At 44.5% G+C, this 18,043-nt stretch overlaps 1 protein-coding gene across 2 annotated transcripts in view; it reads right to left on the reverse strand.

Moving 5' to 3' along the window:
• Nucleotides 1–18,043, reverse strand: part of TBC1D1 (TBC1 domain family member 1) — a 353,465-nt gene that overhangs the window by 2,859 nt on the left and 332,563 nt on the right. Inside the window, exon 23 of one of the 2 annotated variants that reach the window (XR_003001308.1) lies at nucleotides 20–643. The gene's annotated coding sequence lies outside the window, so the exon portion shown is untranslated. Of the gene's footprint in view, nucleotides 1–19; nucleotides 644–9,306; nucleotides 9,578–18,043 lie in introns of those variants that run through there. The other variant, XR_003001307.1, reaches the window with a different exon arrangement.

An 18,043-nucleotide genomic window follows, 5' to 3' on the forward strand; every position in this document is an offset into this window, starting at 1 on the left:
CAAGAGCACCAACACTTACCTTTCCACAGGGTCTGGTAGTGATGAGTTCTCTGGGCTGAACTGATTCTTGGGACACCAACTAGAAGTGTGACCTTGGGCAGTTCATTTATGTCCTATTACGTGTGTTTCCCAAACTGTAAGAAGGAAGATGATTGCTGAGGTTCCTTCCAGCTCTATGCGTCTATTATGTTTTCATCTATCATGGTCTATTTACTATGCATTTCTACAATACCTCTCATCTCTTACCAGAGAGGTACATTTCTAGAATTTCCTTGGTGCCAGCCAACTGTGTAAAAGCTTCCTCGTTCCTTTTATTATGCTTCAATTCAGTCTCTTGCTCTGAGTTCTTTTCTTTGTCAGTCGTACAGCTCTTTGATAAACATTTCACGTGCTGTCTCAATAATTAACAACTAATTAACGAGAAGGCTTTACTGCTAGGGGTTGGTGCTTTCAAAAAGAAGTGAGCAGGAAAGTTGCTTTGCTTTCTGTCTTCACAAGGTCCTGCCATTGTCATTGTAATATGCTGGAGGTGGTGGTTCCTTAATAATGTGAACAATTTCATTAAAGATCTCTGCTGGAACAATCCATTTGCTGTCAGAGGACCACATCGATCCTGAAGATCTGTCACTGAGTTCCAGGGTGCCTGTAAAAAATTGACAACCGGAAGTATGCTTCAGTTTGGGCTATTTATTTCTCTGAGAAACACATTATAACCAGATGGTATCTAAGTGGCTTCCTCCATGGCTCCTGCAGGCTGAAAACACTGACAAGGAATTTTTGGACAAAAGTTTTAGGAAGATGTCTGTTCCAGATACAGCAGTTACTCTGTCCCCTTCTGTTGTCCCCTTCTGTTCTGTTTTCCCCTTCTCTTGTTGAGATGGCCCTTCTGAGATGGCCCGCTCTTTGGAAATTCCTCAATTTGCAAACTTGATATAATGTGGCCATGTTTCCCTGGCCACAGCTGATAGGACCCAAAGGGGCTCATCTCTCCATTGACCAATAAGACAGCTAGGCATAGGAGCTTTGCCCAGTGGAAGTACCAAATACTCGTTCTGTTGGAGAGTGGTTTGGATGAGGGGGAGAGACTATGGCAGAGCTGCCAGTGATAGAAGCAGAGGAAGCAGAGTGGGGAGCGTGGGGTCGCCCCAGTGGTGAACCGCTAGACTGTGCAGCAACAGACACGTTATAAGAGAACTGGTCACCGTGCTCTGAACGACAGCCAGTGGTCCATTAGGACCACTGCATAGTAAAGGGGAGGGAGCAGTTCAAGTCTTCATCACCGTGCCGGTAACCTGAGCATGCAGCTGGAGGTACCACCGCCACTGAGAGAGGCCAGTGCCAGGACTCTGCCAGGTCAAACACCACCCTCCTGCAGCTATTAGGATGAAGCACGGTGAGTCTCAACGTTATCCTCTGAAATAATAACACAAAAAATACGTCCATGCCTACACATGTTGATCAATACATTGGATATGACTTATTCAACTGATAATGTAGTACATTTTTGATAAGGAGAAAAAACAAGTAGAAGACTGTGCCATTTCAGTGGAACTGGTTGAGTGGTAAAAATGAAGACTAATGACCCAAATTAAAGCAGAGGTTTAGCACCTGGAAATGCAGACTCCCATCAGTGGTGCTTTTCATGTTTATAGGTAGTCAAAGGGCAGACACAGAATGTTATCACTTTCTGTATTAACTTCCTGTAAGGCATACATGGTTGCAGTGCTGTGCAGGAGAGGTAAAGGAGGATGTTGTCTGGGGAACAAAGAGCTCTAAAATAACCTAAATGTACGCCATGAAAACGGTGGAATACATAGTGGTTCATCCATACTGTGGATTTCCACCCATCAATTTTAAAAATGAGGTTGACCTATAGGTATGGATACGGAATGATTTACAAACTATATTGTTAAATAAAAGAATACTATACCACAATTTCACTTTCTTTTTTTAAATTTTTTTTTAAAGATTTAATTTTATTTATTATTTTTGGTGGCGTTGGGTCTTCGATGCTGCACGGAGGCTTTCTCTCCTTGCAGCGAGCGGAGGCTACTCTTCGTTGTGGTGTGTGGGCTTCTCCTTGTGGTGGCTTCTCTTGTTGCGGAGTAAGGGCCCTAGGCATGCAGGCTTCCGTAGTTGTGGCTTGCGGGCTCAGTAGTTGTGGCTTGCGGGCTCTAGAGCACAGGCTCAGTAGTTGTGGTACACGGGCTTTGTTGCTCCGTGGCATGTGGGATCATCCCGGACCAGGGATCAAACCCGTGTCCCCTGCCTTGGCAGGCGGATTCTTACCCACTGCACCACCAAGGAAGTCACAATGTCACTTTCAATAAAAGTAAAAGCAAAACTTATACATTGTACCTCCACATACGTATGTATATAAATATATAGAAAATGGTTAGGAAGGGTGTACCCCAAACTGTTAATGATGGGTGTATCTGGAAAGGAAAGTGGGATGGTAGTATGGAGTTTTTCTTTTACTATATATTATGTATTGTTTATGTGTGGTCATTTGTTTATGTATATTTATAACAAAAATGTATTCTTATATTTCTTATTTAACGTAACAGTTTTTATAATAGTTTTTATCGAAACTTCATTAATGGACCAAGCTCTCTCCCAGTTCTGCCACAGGCATCTATTTTTCTCAAGAAGGTTTAGGATTATTGTAGCATGAATTCAAGAAAGAACATTCAGCTTTTGACATTTAAAAGAAATGTAATGGCCCAAGCAATGCTCTTTAAAGCCAGTCTGAATTCCTTTAACTCCCAATACATATCAGGGTCAAGCTTGGAAGACTCTTACCTACAGCTTCTTCCCCAGTGCAAAGAAAATACTCCTTCCATTTATGAACCAAGATGGGGAGAAAAAAGGGGAGATGGTGGAAGAAAAATTAGGTCAGAGCCAAAAGCTTAGGAAAGAAAACTCAAGACCATCTTGGGGATGTTGCAGCAGAAGGTGGATGACAACTTCTCCAGGCCTAATGAAAGGAGGTAGTAGGCTTTTAGGCTGGGGACATGTTTAACATGATCCAGAGATAATGATGGGGAGGTGATGGAAGACAGTTCATCACCATGAGTCCAAGATCATTTATCCTACTCCTCACAACCAGAAGAGCCCCTGTACCCCTGAGAGAGGACACAGTTTCTGAGTAGACGAAGGGCCCGGCAAAGACCTGGGGTTGGCCAGAGAGGCCACAGAATGCGGGGACTAATGATCAGACTACGGGCAGGATGAGAACCCAGACAGACTCCACTCAGCAGTCCCCAGTCGGGGAGCTGGTCTGTCCAGATGTACCATGAGGACAGAGAGAGTCCCCCAGTGTCCCCCACAGCACATAGACCCATCTTGGGGGAAAGAAAGGAAAGGACACACTCTAAAAGGTTATTTATCCCAAAGGACAGGTTTATCCTGAGGAGACTTTTTAGACCACACTAGGTGACACCCAACTGGACTTGAAATAGACTCTTTAAGTAGAGAGGAGACTGTTTTCACACAGAAGAGACTGAAATATTGCTTATGGTCAAGTCTGAACTTTCCTGGATACCCTGAGGGCTGAGACTTATGAGGAGCTAGGAGCAGTTTTGAAGAAAAAAGAAGTTACAGTTTCTTTGCAAATCTCAGTTGTGGTGAGAGAATTTTGTGACTCACCATATTTATATATATTTTTTGTCCTGGAGTTAGAACCAGTCTTTGAAGGCCATTCTAATAGGTAGCCTTCTATTTATTTATTACTTAAATTTTTTATTTATTATTTTATGAATCTCTATCCCAACATTTTAAAATGAGCCTGCCTGCTTATAACTCTTCTCTTCTTAGTTGTTCCTGCTTCCATTTCTATTTTTCTGGAAGAGGTCATGTATGTCTACTGGAAAACCGTTTCTCATCCAAGAAGTGGTATGAGTCTCAAATAGCATAGAAATTAATTAATTAATTCCATCACAACAAACTCAAAAAAATTGTCCAAGTTTATTTGTGATTTGAAATTGAATATAATTTTTTTTCTTTTCAGCTGGGCTATTGCTTAGCTTCTGAAGAAAACAAAAATACGTACATAGACCTAAACACACACACACACACAGATTTCTGGTAACCTTGTTACCACAGAATTTGATCTGTAATAAAATCAATGACTATGACAGTGTTGAAGTTTAAAATATTTCTTTGAGAGAAGTAAATCTTCTTTAAGGAAGTGAAAAGGTAAGAGCAGAATTAAATATGTCAAATATTTAGAAATATACCAGACAACAATTATTTTATGCCCAGCAACATGAAGTGATAAAAAGACTCTCTGGATCTAGAGTGATGAGATGTATTCAAATCTTTTTCCATCCACCAATGAGAAGTATGCATTTGGACAAGTCATTTGACCTACCTCAGTTTCAATTTCCTCACCAGAAACTGGAGATAACAACATGTAATCCACCATCCCACAGGGTCATTATGACAGAATGAAGTGAGACAGTGCATATGTAGGAACATTGTAAGATGATGATGTGATGATGGTGATGACCATTGTCAGCATCTGAGACGTTGACTTATGTGCAAGGATGGTCTCGGGGACAGAGGGGTGGAGCCAGCTCTTGCTGCCTTTGTAGCAGTTTCCCCATCTTTTTGCCTTCAGAATTCTGTGACTACTCTGTAACACTCAAGCTGTTTCTAAACAATTTCAGAACACTGGTAAAATGGTGACAATATAGTCAGTGAATAAATTACTTGGCAAAGTCAAGCCAGGTCACCAAATTCTACTCTTATTTTTCGCCAAATGGACTCATCACCTAGTTTTCACAGAGTGACTAGGAAGAGTTAGGAGAAAGGAGCTAACTTCTGAGTGCTTGCGGGTGCCAGGCATATCACATACATCACTTCATTTAATATTCACAGTGAGAGGGGCATTATTTCCATTCTACAGATGAGAAAACCGAGGCTTAGAGAGGCTTGGTCAAGATCACAGAGGTAGTGCATAGAGGCACCAGCATTTAAACCTAGAGCTGACTGTAACACCAGTGGTTTTCTCCTACTAGGGCATCATCTGCCCAAAAGCCTAGGAGCTGACCTGTGGGTAAATCTTAATTTTCCACAGCAACAGAAGACTGGGACACCAGTCTGGATGATTAAAATCTCAAATGCATATTTGCCAGTAGTTCCATCCTCTTCTTTCAACCTTAATTAATAACAAGGAATAAATTTGGCTGATTGATTTTCTTTTTCTATCCTCTGCTGTTCAAAATCCCTCTTGAATTTCGGTGAAAGGAACCAACAAGACATGAGTGGACTGATAAAGAAAGCAGGAGGACCACAGACTTTTCTCCAATTGGACTGCAGTCCCCAAGTAATCAAGGGTTGATTATGTAATTGGGATTAAAAAGCCAAATTGGGCAGAATTTGTAAATGCTCAAAACCCTCCATGGCTAAAACTTAGGCTGTTTCCTACCTGGGATCCCAAGATATCTGGATTTTCACAAAGGAATAAAGCAAGGGACAGTTAGAAATTATTTTCAATATTTTAACAAGTCTAGCATCACTCATGTATCTTAAGGTAAACAGGCCAAAATAAACGTCCAAGGATCTTGGCTTCAGGCTGGAGTTCAAAACACACTCGTATGAAATATAACTATCATCACCTCCAACTTAATAATAAGAACAGCAAAATCAACAACAAATATTAATTGAGCACTTTCTCTGTGCTAGGCACTTTATACTCATTTCATCTGATGCTCAAAACAACCCAATAAGGTAGATAACATTATTCCTCTTCTCGTAGATGAAGAACTGAGGCACAGAGAGGTTAAGTTCCTTGGCTTAGGTTTGTTACCGAGTCCAAGCTCATACTGCTCACCACACGACAGGCCAATAAATTGAGAGACAGATTGTTGGGACATAGCGACTTTATTTGGAAAGCCAGCAGACTGAGAAGATGGTGGACTAGTGTCCCAAAGAACCATCTTACCCAAGTTAGAATTTAGGCTTCTTTTATACTGAAAGGGGAGGGGTGTGGTTGGTTGTTGCACACTTCTTGGTGTCAGAATCCTTTGTTCTTACACTGATACCTGTGCAGCAGTCAGGATGTTCCTGTAAACCTCCAGCAAGACAAATGTTATTCTCTGTTCTACAACTTTTGATCTCTACGTGAATGGAAAAGTGTTACACCTTTAAAGGTCAGAGCCTTAAGAATGGGCTATCCTGTATATTTCAAGTTATAGGCAACATTCTTAAGGTGTAGCAAAAGCCATAGCCTATGAAGGTTAAAGTAAAAGAAACAGATCCAATATGGAGTTAGATTTGTTTTTCCATATTATAGGTTGGTACAGCTAATAAGTATAAAAACTGAGCTTCACTGGTTATTAGTTATCTCCTGGTGATCAGATGCCATGTTTGGCAGACATATATGTCTTTGAATAATACAATATGGGAGGAAAGGGGGAAATTTATTTTTACTTAGTCAAGACAGAGGAATAAGGAAAAGCAGTCCTTCATGGTAAAAAGTTTCAGAAGAGCTGAGCTATGCCATTCTGGTAATGAGAGTCATACTCTGGGAACAGTAGAACCTGAAGTGGCTAGAGTGCTGGGAAATTTGGTCCCATCTGTATTGGAAGAGACCACCAAAGGTGATGCTAGGAAACTGATCCTTGAGATGAATATGATGTCCAGCATGGAAACACACACACACACACACACACACACACAGAGCTAAATTAGTTCACTGCAAAGATGGAAGCAGGGTTGGGTTGCCTCAGTCTGAGGCTATAATAATGCTACTATAATATTCAAATTTATTATACATCTGTGAGAGGGACTTTACAGGTATCAGAACTTTTCAGTGCAGCTTCCAAATCTCATTACAGGTATCAGAACATTTCAGTACAGCTTCCAGATCCCACTTAATGAGAAACAGTACAGTTGATAGGAGTGCAGTCTTGGGTACCAGACTATCTGGGTTCAATTCCAGGCTCCTTACTAGCTGTGTGACCCTGGACAAGTCACTTAACCATTTGTGCCTCAGTTTCCTCATCTGTAAACCAGGGTGACAACCAAATAACCTATCTGATAAGGTTGTTGTAGGGATGAAAAGAGTTGGTATTTTGTCAAGCATTCTAAATATCGCCTGGCACACAGGAATCACTGCATAGGTGCTAGCTATTATTATTGTTGAATGAAGAAGTCTATGGAATCAGTAAAGAAATCTGTGTCTGGCCTTTGAACAAAGTGAAACGATAAAATTCAGGGTCGTGTTTCCAGCAAGCGGGATGGAGGAGCTTACTGTTGGAAAGGGCACTTGGGAAGTTTCTGGAGCTGACACTATTTTGTTTCTCGACCTGGGTGGTAATTATACAGGTATTCATTTTACAAAACTTGACATAGCACTTCTCTGCATGTGTGTGTTTTTTTCCAACATCCCATTAGAAAAATATAAAGTAGAGGAAGGAAAAGGAAGGAAGAGAGGAGGAAGAGTGGAGAAAGGGGAGGAGGAAGAAGAAGAAGGAGAAACAGAAGCTCTGTCCAGTGTGACTCCCCGGGACCAAGCACTTTTGTAGCAAATGCCATTTCACAGAAAATCTAAGCCAAGGATTTTTTTTAACTCCTGCTTTTCAGGTGAGAAAACCCTGGCATGGAGAGTGGTTATGTAGCATCTTGTTCAAAGTAAATGAATACCTAAGTTGAAATGTAACTCCTGAGGAATGAAATCTTAACCATCAATGTGCTGACAGGTCCACAGGGAGGCCCAGGGTGGGGACTAGGAGGGGCATGTCATGAGCCCAGCTCTACAACTAGACAGCAAGTGTGCGTGGTCCATGAATCACTGCACCTCCTCCAGAAGAGGTCCAGAAGAATGAAGAAGAGATCTAGACACACAGCACCTGAGAGGAGGTTCTAGGGAGACTGTTCGTAGAACATCGAAGAGGGGTCATCAGTCTAAGGATATCTGAGCAGCCAGCTTGTAGGTGAGGAAGACTAACATCTCGGCAGGCCTGGAAAATTATCTTGACAATCTGCCTATCATCAGAATTGGCAAACATAAGGCTACTGCGGTCGGTGGCGCTCCCCCCAGCATCACTGTGGAGGGCAGGGTGGGCAATTCAGGTAGGCAGTGGTGACACTTTATGGCTACTTATCATCCCCAGCTCCAGAAGAGAAACTCCTGGAAAATTCCCACTGCCCATAACATCTCGTGCAGAGACCCTACAGAAGTGATAGGCCTAAGTGAATAAGGTTGGCATTTTAGAGCTGGAGGAATCATACAGACCAATCAACTGCTTCTTCAAGGACGATGGTCAGAGACTAGTGAGGCAAGGGTACTCACTCAAGATTACTTAGTTAATTAGAGGAAGAGCCAGGGGCAGAATGCAAATGTCCTGCTCTGGGGGAAACTCCTGAAAAAGGCAGCCATCCCTTGTAATGAAACAGACTCCCTCCAAAACTAGAAAGAAGAGTGTGAAAAATATTGGTAAGTGTTACGTTAGGCCGTAAATCTCAAAACTAAAGCTCAGCGGCCCTAAAATAAAAACATCAAACGCGCAAGCATTGCAGGTCTAAGAAAGATCTGAGGATTTATCCCCCCACCTCTCCCCTGACCCCAGTTTTAAGGATGCCACCCTGTAACAGGCACAAAATGAACTTCTAGAGATAAGCAGTGAGCGAGACAGAGGATGCCCTGCCTTGATGAGCTCACAGATCAGGGAGGGAGAGAAAAAGGACGAGGAAGAAGGAGAGAGGTTAAACTAATAATCCTGTATAAATGAAGTGATTTGAAGAGAAAGCACAGGCTTCTAGGAGAGCAAGTAACAGGTGGATTATGCTAAAGGATGAAGAGGTTGTCTCTTGGTTTCATTTCTCACCCCTACATGAAACTCTCAAGTGTAAAACATTTTTTTTTTTTTTTTTTTTTTTGCGGTACGTGGGCCTCTCACTGTTGTGGCCTCTCCCCTTGCGGAGCACAGGCTCCGGACGCACAGGCTCAGCGGCCATGGTTCACGGGCCCAGCCGCTCCGCAGCATGTGGGATCCTCCCGGACCGGGGCACGAACCCGTGTCCCCTGCATCAGCAGGCGGACTCTCAACCACTGCACCACCAGGGAAGCCCTGGGAAGCCCTCAAGTGTAGGACATTTTTTACAACCAAGTTTAACCCAACAGAGAATACCACCCTAGATGCTAGAGACCCACTGAATCCTAGGGGTGAGTATTTTAGCCCCTAGGAGCCTAGGATGGAGTCCTCCAGCCCTTAGGGAAAATTTAGACAATCTTTGAGAAACACAGGCCACACCTCCCAATCAACCCTAAACCCATAGCTCACCTTTGTGGAAAACATGTTTTCTCATATCTGGCAAAATGTTGCTTACCAGGAACATGTCACTCTGCTCTGTTAACACAAATCAAAGACATTCCTTGGAATGTGGCCTCCATGAGGCTGAGATTTTCTGTCTTGCTCCCCACTCTGTCCTCAACATCTGGGAGACATCTGGCCTGTAGAAGGTGCTGTCAGGCACTGCTTTGCAGAGTGAATCAGCAGGCTCTCATGAAGAATTCCCCCGTTCTGATCTCATGTCAGAAAATGTGAAGTCAGGAACAAAAGCTCCAGCTCTGTGCCAGGGAACAACAACAACAAAAAAAGCAGGGGGAGTCCAGTGTAAATCGGGCAGTGGAGACAAATTTATCGAAGAACCACTTGGAAACTCCCCCAGCTCTTTCCTCATTTGGCACGCAGGCTAGTGGCAAGCAAGCTCTGACAAGTCGAGGCACCCTGCTTGGGACTCCCCGCGCCCACCCGGGGAAGGAAACTGTGAGTAGGATCTGAAATGTGCAAGCTCCGGGGTGCAGACACCTGAGCACAAAATGATGGGCTCGGGGGAAGTGCCCCTCCAGTGCTGCAGGCACTGGTGACACCAGAATGGTGCAGAAATGCACACGTGATCCCGACCCCTGTGGAACTCACAGTCTATGGGTGTGACAGACAAGATACAAAGAATCAGTTAGTGACAACTGCGACCAGTACCACAGGGGGAAAGCACAGGATGTTACAGGGGTGGGTGTCTCACTGGGGTCCTGACCATGCGTGTTTGGAGGGAGGAGGATTTGGGGAGGCTTAAATGTGGAAGTGATAGTTAAGCTGAAAACTGAAGGTTAGTAGAAATTAGCAGGTTAGCGAGCAGGCAAAGTGGTGAGGGCAGTGTGGCTTTGGCCCCAAACCAGAGAGGCATTGGCCATGTTTGAGGGACTGAGAAAAGAGGGGTTGCCCGGAAAAAAAAAAACTTGGATCACTGGGCACCACCCTCAGAGCCCTGCTCTCATAGCTCTGGGGGTGAGGCCTGAGAATTTGCATTTATAACAAGCTTCCAGGTGACGCCAATGCTAGAACTAGAAGCCAATGCTTCTAGTCTGAGGACCACACTTTGAGAGCCCTGGAATGAATCATATGTGTGGAATTAATTCTGACTGGTGGGGAGGAAGGAGTTTGGGAAGAATCAAAGTCTGCGTGGAGTTTTGAGGGATGAATAGGAGTTTGTTAAACAGAACAAGGCGAACGAAAGGCTACTCTAGATTTGTGAAAAATCATGAACAAGGAGGCCGGAGGAGCTTGGTCGGGTGTGAGAAACCACAGGTGAGAAAGATGAAGCTGGCAAATTCCTAAGTGCAGCAAAGGGGGTGACAGGGGAGGAGGCTGCTGCCGTCCACAAGGGAGAGATCACTGGCTCTTACCCGCTCTGCTTAAGAGGCGTCCATCTGTGGGGAGGGCAGGGCGTTTCCAGAACCCCAGTCCCAAGCAGAGAAAGAGGCTGGCTGTGGGAAGGGCTGGGTCTCCCCTGCTCCAGCTCTTTGGGAGCCTGAGCAGAATCGCCCGAGGTTAACTCAGCTGCATGCCATTTTTTGTTTTTGTTTTTGTTTTTGCGGTACGCGGGCCTCTCACTGTTGTGGCCTCTCCCATTGTGGAGCACAGGCTCCAGACGCGCAGGCTCAGCGGCCATGGCTCACGGGCCCAGCGCATGTGGGATCCTCCCGGACCGGGGCACGAACCCGTGTCCCCTGCATCGGCAGGCAGACTCTCAACCACTGCACCACCAGGGAAGCCCAGCTGCATGCCATTTTTTCCCTTCTCAGAATAGGTCACAGGTCTTTTTTTCTCAGGTGGCTTAGCTGAGGCCCACAGGGTCAAGACCGGAGCTCTTGACTCTGCCAGCCGGGGAGAAAGTAGGTCAAGTTAATCACCATTGATGTCAAAAAAGCTGCTTTCTTAATGTGAGCCCTGATGGAGGGCGGGGAGGGGAAAAGGCTGAGGTCACCGTGGAGGAGAATTCCACAGGCTGCTAAGAAGCGCGGGAGAAAGGTGGGTCCCTGGGCACAGTGCCCGCCCAAGGCCTTTGAAGTTTCATTTGCTGTGGTTTACGCCCACCTGCTCTGAGTGAACCGCACCCGCGGGCCGCTGCTGCCCTTTGCCCTCCCTGGCAAGCGGTGGTGGAATTCACACTAATGGTATCTGTCAGGAGGTAAGTGCACGGGGACCAGAGGGCAAGAAGGAGATGGGGTCGGCCTGTCCCTGGCCTTGTAGCGGGTGCTGTGCAGCCCTCTGCTAAGCTCCTGAAGGCCCTCTGCTGTCTTCGCGTATGTCCCACCGTGCCTAAGCCACCCTCTCAGGGCAGTTTGGGCAGGTCTTTGAGGCACCTGAGGTATTAAGGATGAGGAGGAAAGCATTTGATGTTTCCAACCATGGCACTGAGTCCGTGCAAAATCAGAACGGAGGTGGAGGTGATTTTTGAGGAGTTGTTTGCTTTTGTGGTTTCAAGCTATCTTTTCCAAACACCTGTGTACGGACCAGCTGCCTCAGATTTGAGGCGCCCGATAAACATACAGATTCCTGGCTCCGAAGGCCTGGGGTGGAGTCCACCCTTTGCTGAAAGGCATCCAAGTGAGCCTGGTGACCCACCAGATTTTGAAAGCTTTTGCCTGGAGGACTAAATGCAGAAGAGACCTTGAATGAGGCGGTGGGCTCCGAGGAGTGGGTGTCCACAGCTTGCAGCTCAAGTGCCCCTGCCAACCAATAGCATCACCTGGTGGGAGCTCGTTAGAAATGCAGAATACCAGGCCTTCTGAAGCAGAATCTGCATCTCAGTGAGCTTCCCAAGTGATGTATGTGTAAATTACCACTTGAGAAGCGCTGGTCTGTGTACTCTACATCGTTCAAACAGCCTCTCCCTTCTATTGGCCTACCTGCTGGAGAAGTCCAAGTTGGCCTCAGTGGTGGTGGGTCTTTGAACCAGCTTCTGATTCAGAGACCTGGCTGCTGGGAGCAAGGCTGCTCTGGGCATCAGCTTTTGCAGCTTGAAGTGAACTCTGCATAGATCAAAACGTAGTAACCAATCTCCTGAAGAGGATTTTTCTAGCAGGGATCCTGACTCCTGGCACTGCTCTAGTCACTTTGAACAAGTGTGTATGTTTCAAAAGGGGGGAAATTTCTGAAACAGGACACATCATAGGATGAAGTGCGCTATGGTACAGGATTCTCAAATTGATTTGTGCCCATGAGTTAAGTGCAGATTGCTTCAGTGGGTCTAGCATGGAGGTTTAGATGGCACTTCTCTAAAAAGTTCCAGGTAATGCTGCTGCTATGGTCCACATACCACACTTTGAATAATAAGGCTCTAGTTGGCTTGGAGACACAGACCTGGGTTTAAATTCTCAGTTAGCTATGGGATCATGGGGTTGCTTAACTTCTTTGACCTTAAGTTTCCTCTTATCAAGAGAGATGCAATACAGATCTAGCAGGATTATTAGGGAGATCATTGTTTCAGTCTCCTGTTGCTGCTGTAACTAATTATCACAAACACAGTGGTCGAAAACAACACATATATTTTTATCTCACGGTTATGGAGGTCAAAAGTCCAGAATGGGTCTCACTGGGATAAAAATCAAAGCTCAGCAGTGCTGTGCTCCTTCTGAAGCCTGTAGGGGAGAATTTGTTTCCTTGCCTTTTTCGACTCCTATGGGCCACCTTCGTTCCTTGGCTTGTGGCCCCTTCCTCCATCTTCAAAGCCAGTACTGTAAGGTTGAGGTATCTCCTTCACTGCCTCTGTTGCTGTTGTCGCATCTCCTACTCTGACCCTCCTGCCTCTCTCTTATAAGGACCCTTGTGATGACATTGAGCCCACTTTGATAATCCAGGATAATCTCCCCATCTCAAGATCCTTAATTTAATCACATCTGCAAATTCCTTTTCACCACATAAGGTAACAAAGTCACAGTTTCCAGGGATTAGGACATGGACATCTTTGGGGGGCATTATTCTGCCTCCCACAATTGTATAAAACAGTTTACGTGGAGGCCATCAACCATGTGCCTGGCATGGTAAGTACTTAATAAGTGTCAACCTGCCTGCTTTCTTGCTTCGCCCAGGGCAGAGATTCTAGAACTTTGATAGTATCACAATCCCTCTCTACTACTGTAGCAGAGTTTCTGATTCAGTTGGTCTGGGGTGGGGCCTATGAGTCTGCATTTCAAACAAGTTACCAGGTAATAGTGATGCTGCTGGTTCCAGGATAATAGTTTGTGAACTACTGGTGTAATGGGAAGGCCAAAATCAGGCTAACCAGGTTTCAAACCCACTCTACCAGGGGCTTCCCTGGTGGCGCAGCGGTTAAGAATCCGCCTGCCAATGCAGGGGACACAGGTTCGAGCCCTGGTCCAGGAAGATCCCACATGCCGCAGAGCAAATAAGCCCATGTGCCACAACTACTGAAGCCCGCAAGCCACAACTATTGAAGCTGTGCGCCTAGAGCCCATGCTCCGCAACAAGAGAAGCCCTCGTGCTGCAACGAAGAGTAGCCCCTGCTCGCCGCAACTAGAGAGAGCCCGCACACAGCAACGAAGACCGGATGCAGTCAAAAAATAAATTAATTAAAAAAAAAACAAAAAACCCCACTCTACCATTTGAGATATTACATAAGCAAATGGGACTCAGTTTTCTCATTTGCAAAGGATTCTTGTAAGGTTTAAATGGTTCAGAGTTCACCATGGTGGTTTGTATGAAGATGTTTAATAAATTAAACATTAATTAAATTAAATTTTCGAACAAAAGTAGCCATAGATAATACATAAAAGAGTGAGTGTGTCTGTGTTCCAATAAAACTTTATTTAAATAAATAAAGCTATCTATTATAGATTTTTTCCCTTCATTTCAATTAATAGACTTTCCTGTTGTGGTGCAGCATAGGCCTGCAGTGGACAGAGAGAGCCCCTGTTATAAGTTGAATTGTACCCCCCCCCCCGCCAATTCATATGTTGAAGTCCTAACTCCTAGTACCTCAGAATGTAACTTTCTTTGGAAATGATGTTATTACATATATCATTAAAGTGAGATCATTAGGGTGGGCCCTAATCTAACATAATTATGTCCATATAAAAAAGGTAAATTTAGACACAGGGTACAGAGAAATGATGATGCAAAGATACAGGGAGAACAGCATCTAAAAGCCAAGAAAACTGAAGCTTGGAGAAGGCCTGGAGCAGATCCTTTAGTGCCTTCACAGGGAACGTGGCCCTGCCAACACCCTGATTTTGGGCTTCTATTCTCCAGGACTAGAATTTGCTATTTGACAATACATTCGTTATTTAAGCCACTCAGGTTGTATTATTTTGTCGCAGAAGCCCTAGGAGATTGATAAAGCCCCATCAAAGTAATTGCTTTGTTTCTTCATTACTTACTGGAATACCCTAGAGGACTGACCCTAGGAGACTGGACAGCAGAGAGGAGCTCTCCTGTGAAATCTGAGAAGGCCTAGCGCCCACTATGAGAGCAAGGCTTCCTCCCCATCTTTCTGAGGCTGCTATGGGCATCCTCGTGCCCTTGCTTTGCTGCTGCCGCCTGAAGGCCTATGGGCCTGGGCCTGGGCCCAGCTCTGAGGCTAGGCCCTCCTCTACACTGAAGATGCACGCTGGCTCAAGGGAGCCCAACTCAGAAAGAGGAGGGTGTCCCACAGAGCTAGACGGTGGGGAATGGGGTTGTGTGTCTGGAAGGATGTATCTAACCCAGCAGCTGGCAACTGTGAAGAATCAGATAGTAAATATTTCAGGCTTTGCCAGCCATACAGTCTCTGTCACAACCACTCAACTCTTCTGTTTTCGAACAAAAGTAGCCATAGATAATACATAAAAGAGTGAGTGTGTCTGTGTTCCAATAAAACTTTATTTACAAAAATAGGCAGCAATACCATAGGTGGGATCTATGGAAGAGATAGTTGATAAGTTGGATTTCATTAAATCAAAAACCTCTGCTCTGTGAAAGACAATATCAAGAGAATGAACCGGCCACAGACCGGGAGAAAGTGTTTACAAAAGATACATCTGATAAAAGACTATTATCTGAAATATACAAAGAACTCTTAAAACAATAAGAAAACAACCTGATTTTAAAATGGGCAAAAGACCTAAATGGAAACCACACCAAAGAAGATATGCAGATGGCAAGTAAGCATATGAAAAGATAATCCACATCATATGGTATTAGAGAATTGCAAATTGAAATAATGAGATACCACTATACACCTATTAGAGTGGCCAAAATCCAAAACACTGACATAAACAAATGCTGGCAAGGACATAGAGAAACAAGAACTCTCATTTATTGCTGGTGAATACAAAATAATACGGCCAGTTTGGAAGACAGTTTGGTGGTTTTCCTACAACATTAAACATATTCTTACCATACAATCCTGCAATCATACCCTTTGGTATTTACCCAAATGAACTGAAAGCTTACAGAGACACAAAAACCTCCATGCAAATGTTTATAGCAACTTTATTCATAATTGACAAACCTTGGAAGCAACCATGATGTCCTTCAGTAGGTGAATGGATAAACTGTGATATATCCAGACAGTGGAATATTATTCACTACTAAAAAGAAATGAGCTATTGGCCATGAAAAGGCATGAAGGAAACTTAAATGTATATTACTAAGTGCAAAAATTCAATCTGAAAGAAGCTACATTCTGTATGATTCCAACTATATGACATATTGGAAAAAGCTAAGCTATGGAGACAGCAAAAAGATTAGTGGTTGCCAAGGGGTGAAGGGGGGAAGGAAGGATGAACAGGCAGAGCTCAGAGGATTTTAGGGCAGTGAAACTATTCTGTATGATACTACAATGGTGGCTACTGTCATTATACATTTGTCAAAAGCCATAGAATGAACACCACCAAGAGTGAACCCTAATGTGAACTATGAACTTTGGGTGATAATTATGCGTCAGTATAGGTTCATGATTTAGAATCAACCACCCTGGTTCAGAATGTAGGTAGTGGGGGAAGCTACATGTGTGAGGACAGGGATATATAGGATACCTCTGTACCTTCTGCTCAATTATGCTGTGAAACTAAAACTACTATAAAAATAAAGCTTATTAATTAAAAAACAAAACTAAACTAAACCAGGCTACAGCAGGCTGGATTTGGCCTGGGGGGCCACAATTTGCCAACACTTGCCCCATTGTTGGGGCCTGAATTTTTGCTTTCAAACTTCATTTGGCATTCTGTGTAGCCACCATACACCCCATGCAAATGGCTGTCAATGTTGGGTCAAACTTAATTCCACAAGAAACCCATTACCAGACAGTGACCAGACACAGGGATGTTGTATGGAATCCAGCAGCTTTTTCTGCCTATAAGCAGGAATTCCTCATCTTAAGGGTGAATGATAGAAGTGGGCCTTCGGTCTACAGAGAAAAATCAGGGACCTTGGCTCCCAATAGGCAGCTCTTGGAGCATCTCAGCCCTTACACAAATCCTCAGGGTGCCATCTTGTGTGAGTCAGTAATGGGTTAACAGCCAAACCCAAACTGAAGTTTTACCTCCACTGCACCTTTAGAATAACAGCCCGGGTCTGGATTAACATTCAAGAAAATAATCCCTCAGGAAAGTGTTCTCTAATAAAAGGATCCTATTTCCACTCCACCCTCCACCTTCTTTTTTTAAAGCCAAGTCTGAAACAAGCTCAGAAGGCTGTGAAGCTAGGAGTGAGTGATGAGTCAGATGTTGAAGCAGACAGGTTTGCTCTCCTTGTGCTATTTGACACCTGCATCGGCGTGAGGGTGTGGGGCTTGTAAAGAGGTAGCAGCCCCACACATGGGGCCCCGTGCAGGCACAGGCAGAGCCCATCCAAATCAAGGAGGGCAGCACAGCCACCCACATCTTTGGCACTGGCCTGGGTACCATGTTCTTTAGAGTTTTGACCTGAACTGTGTCATTGCTGACCTTTCTTAAAGTAACTACTTAGACCTGTGAAATAGTCAATGCCCAAGCCAGATGCTTAGACAAAGGGATGCCCTGGCAGCTGTGCCTTGAGAGGGCTGAGGTATTTGTGGGCTAGTGGAGGATTCACTCTACCTTCTCCCTCACCTCCTGTCAGCTAGGAGCAGTCCTCAACTGTTAAATCTGGGAGTAAAGGAAAGACGTTACATTTACTATGTTAAAACATATTACATTGAATCCTCACTTTAACTTTCTGAGATAGGTCTTATTCCCCCCATTTTACAGATGGTGAAACTGAGACTCAGAGAGATGATAACTGTCCAATGACCCAAAGCCAGGAAGTAGCAGACACAGGGACAGAACCCATCTCTCCTGTCTTCCAGGGCACTGCTTCCTCCACTGTACCAGCCGGGGACTATCTCCATTCTTATCTGGAGCATCCCATGAGAATCCAGAAGTTTCTAGGGAAGTTGGAGGGGGCATGAATTTGCAGTAGCTCCAGAGTAATTGTGGGGATCTAAATCAAATCCAAGTACTGATACCACCCTCTTGTAAATCTAGTCTTCTGGGTTGGCCCCTAAGCAAAATGGAAATTTCAGACCCACATCGGGTAATCAGGTTGAATTTGTTGGGATATACACTGCATGAATTCATCTTGCAGGCACTGCAGTCAATGAGGCTTCAAATATATATTACCTAACATTTTACTCATGATTACTCCTAGAGATTTAGGCCCAGATGGAAATGGAGGACAGCTTGTTTATACTGAATGAACTCCAGGCATGTGGGAAAAAATAGAATAAAGGATGA

The sequence above is a fragment of the Neophocaena asiaeorientalis genome, unplaced genomic scaffold (genome assembly GCF_003031525.2).
Source record: "Neophocaena asiaeorientalis asiaeorientalis breed wild unplaced genomic scaffold, Neophocaena_asiaeorientalis_V1.1 scaffold39, whole genome shotgun sequence".
Lineage (NCBI taxonomy): Eukaryota > Metazoa > Chordata > Mammalia > Artiodactyla > Phocoenidae > Neophocaena > Neophocaena asiaeorientalis.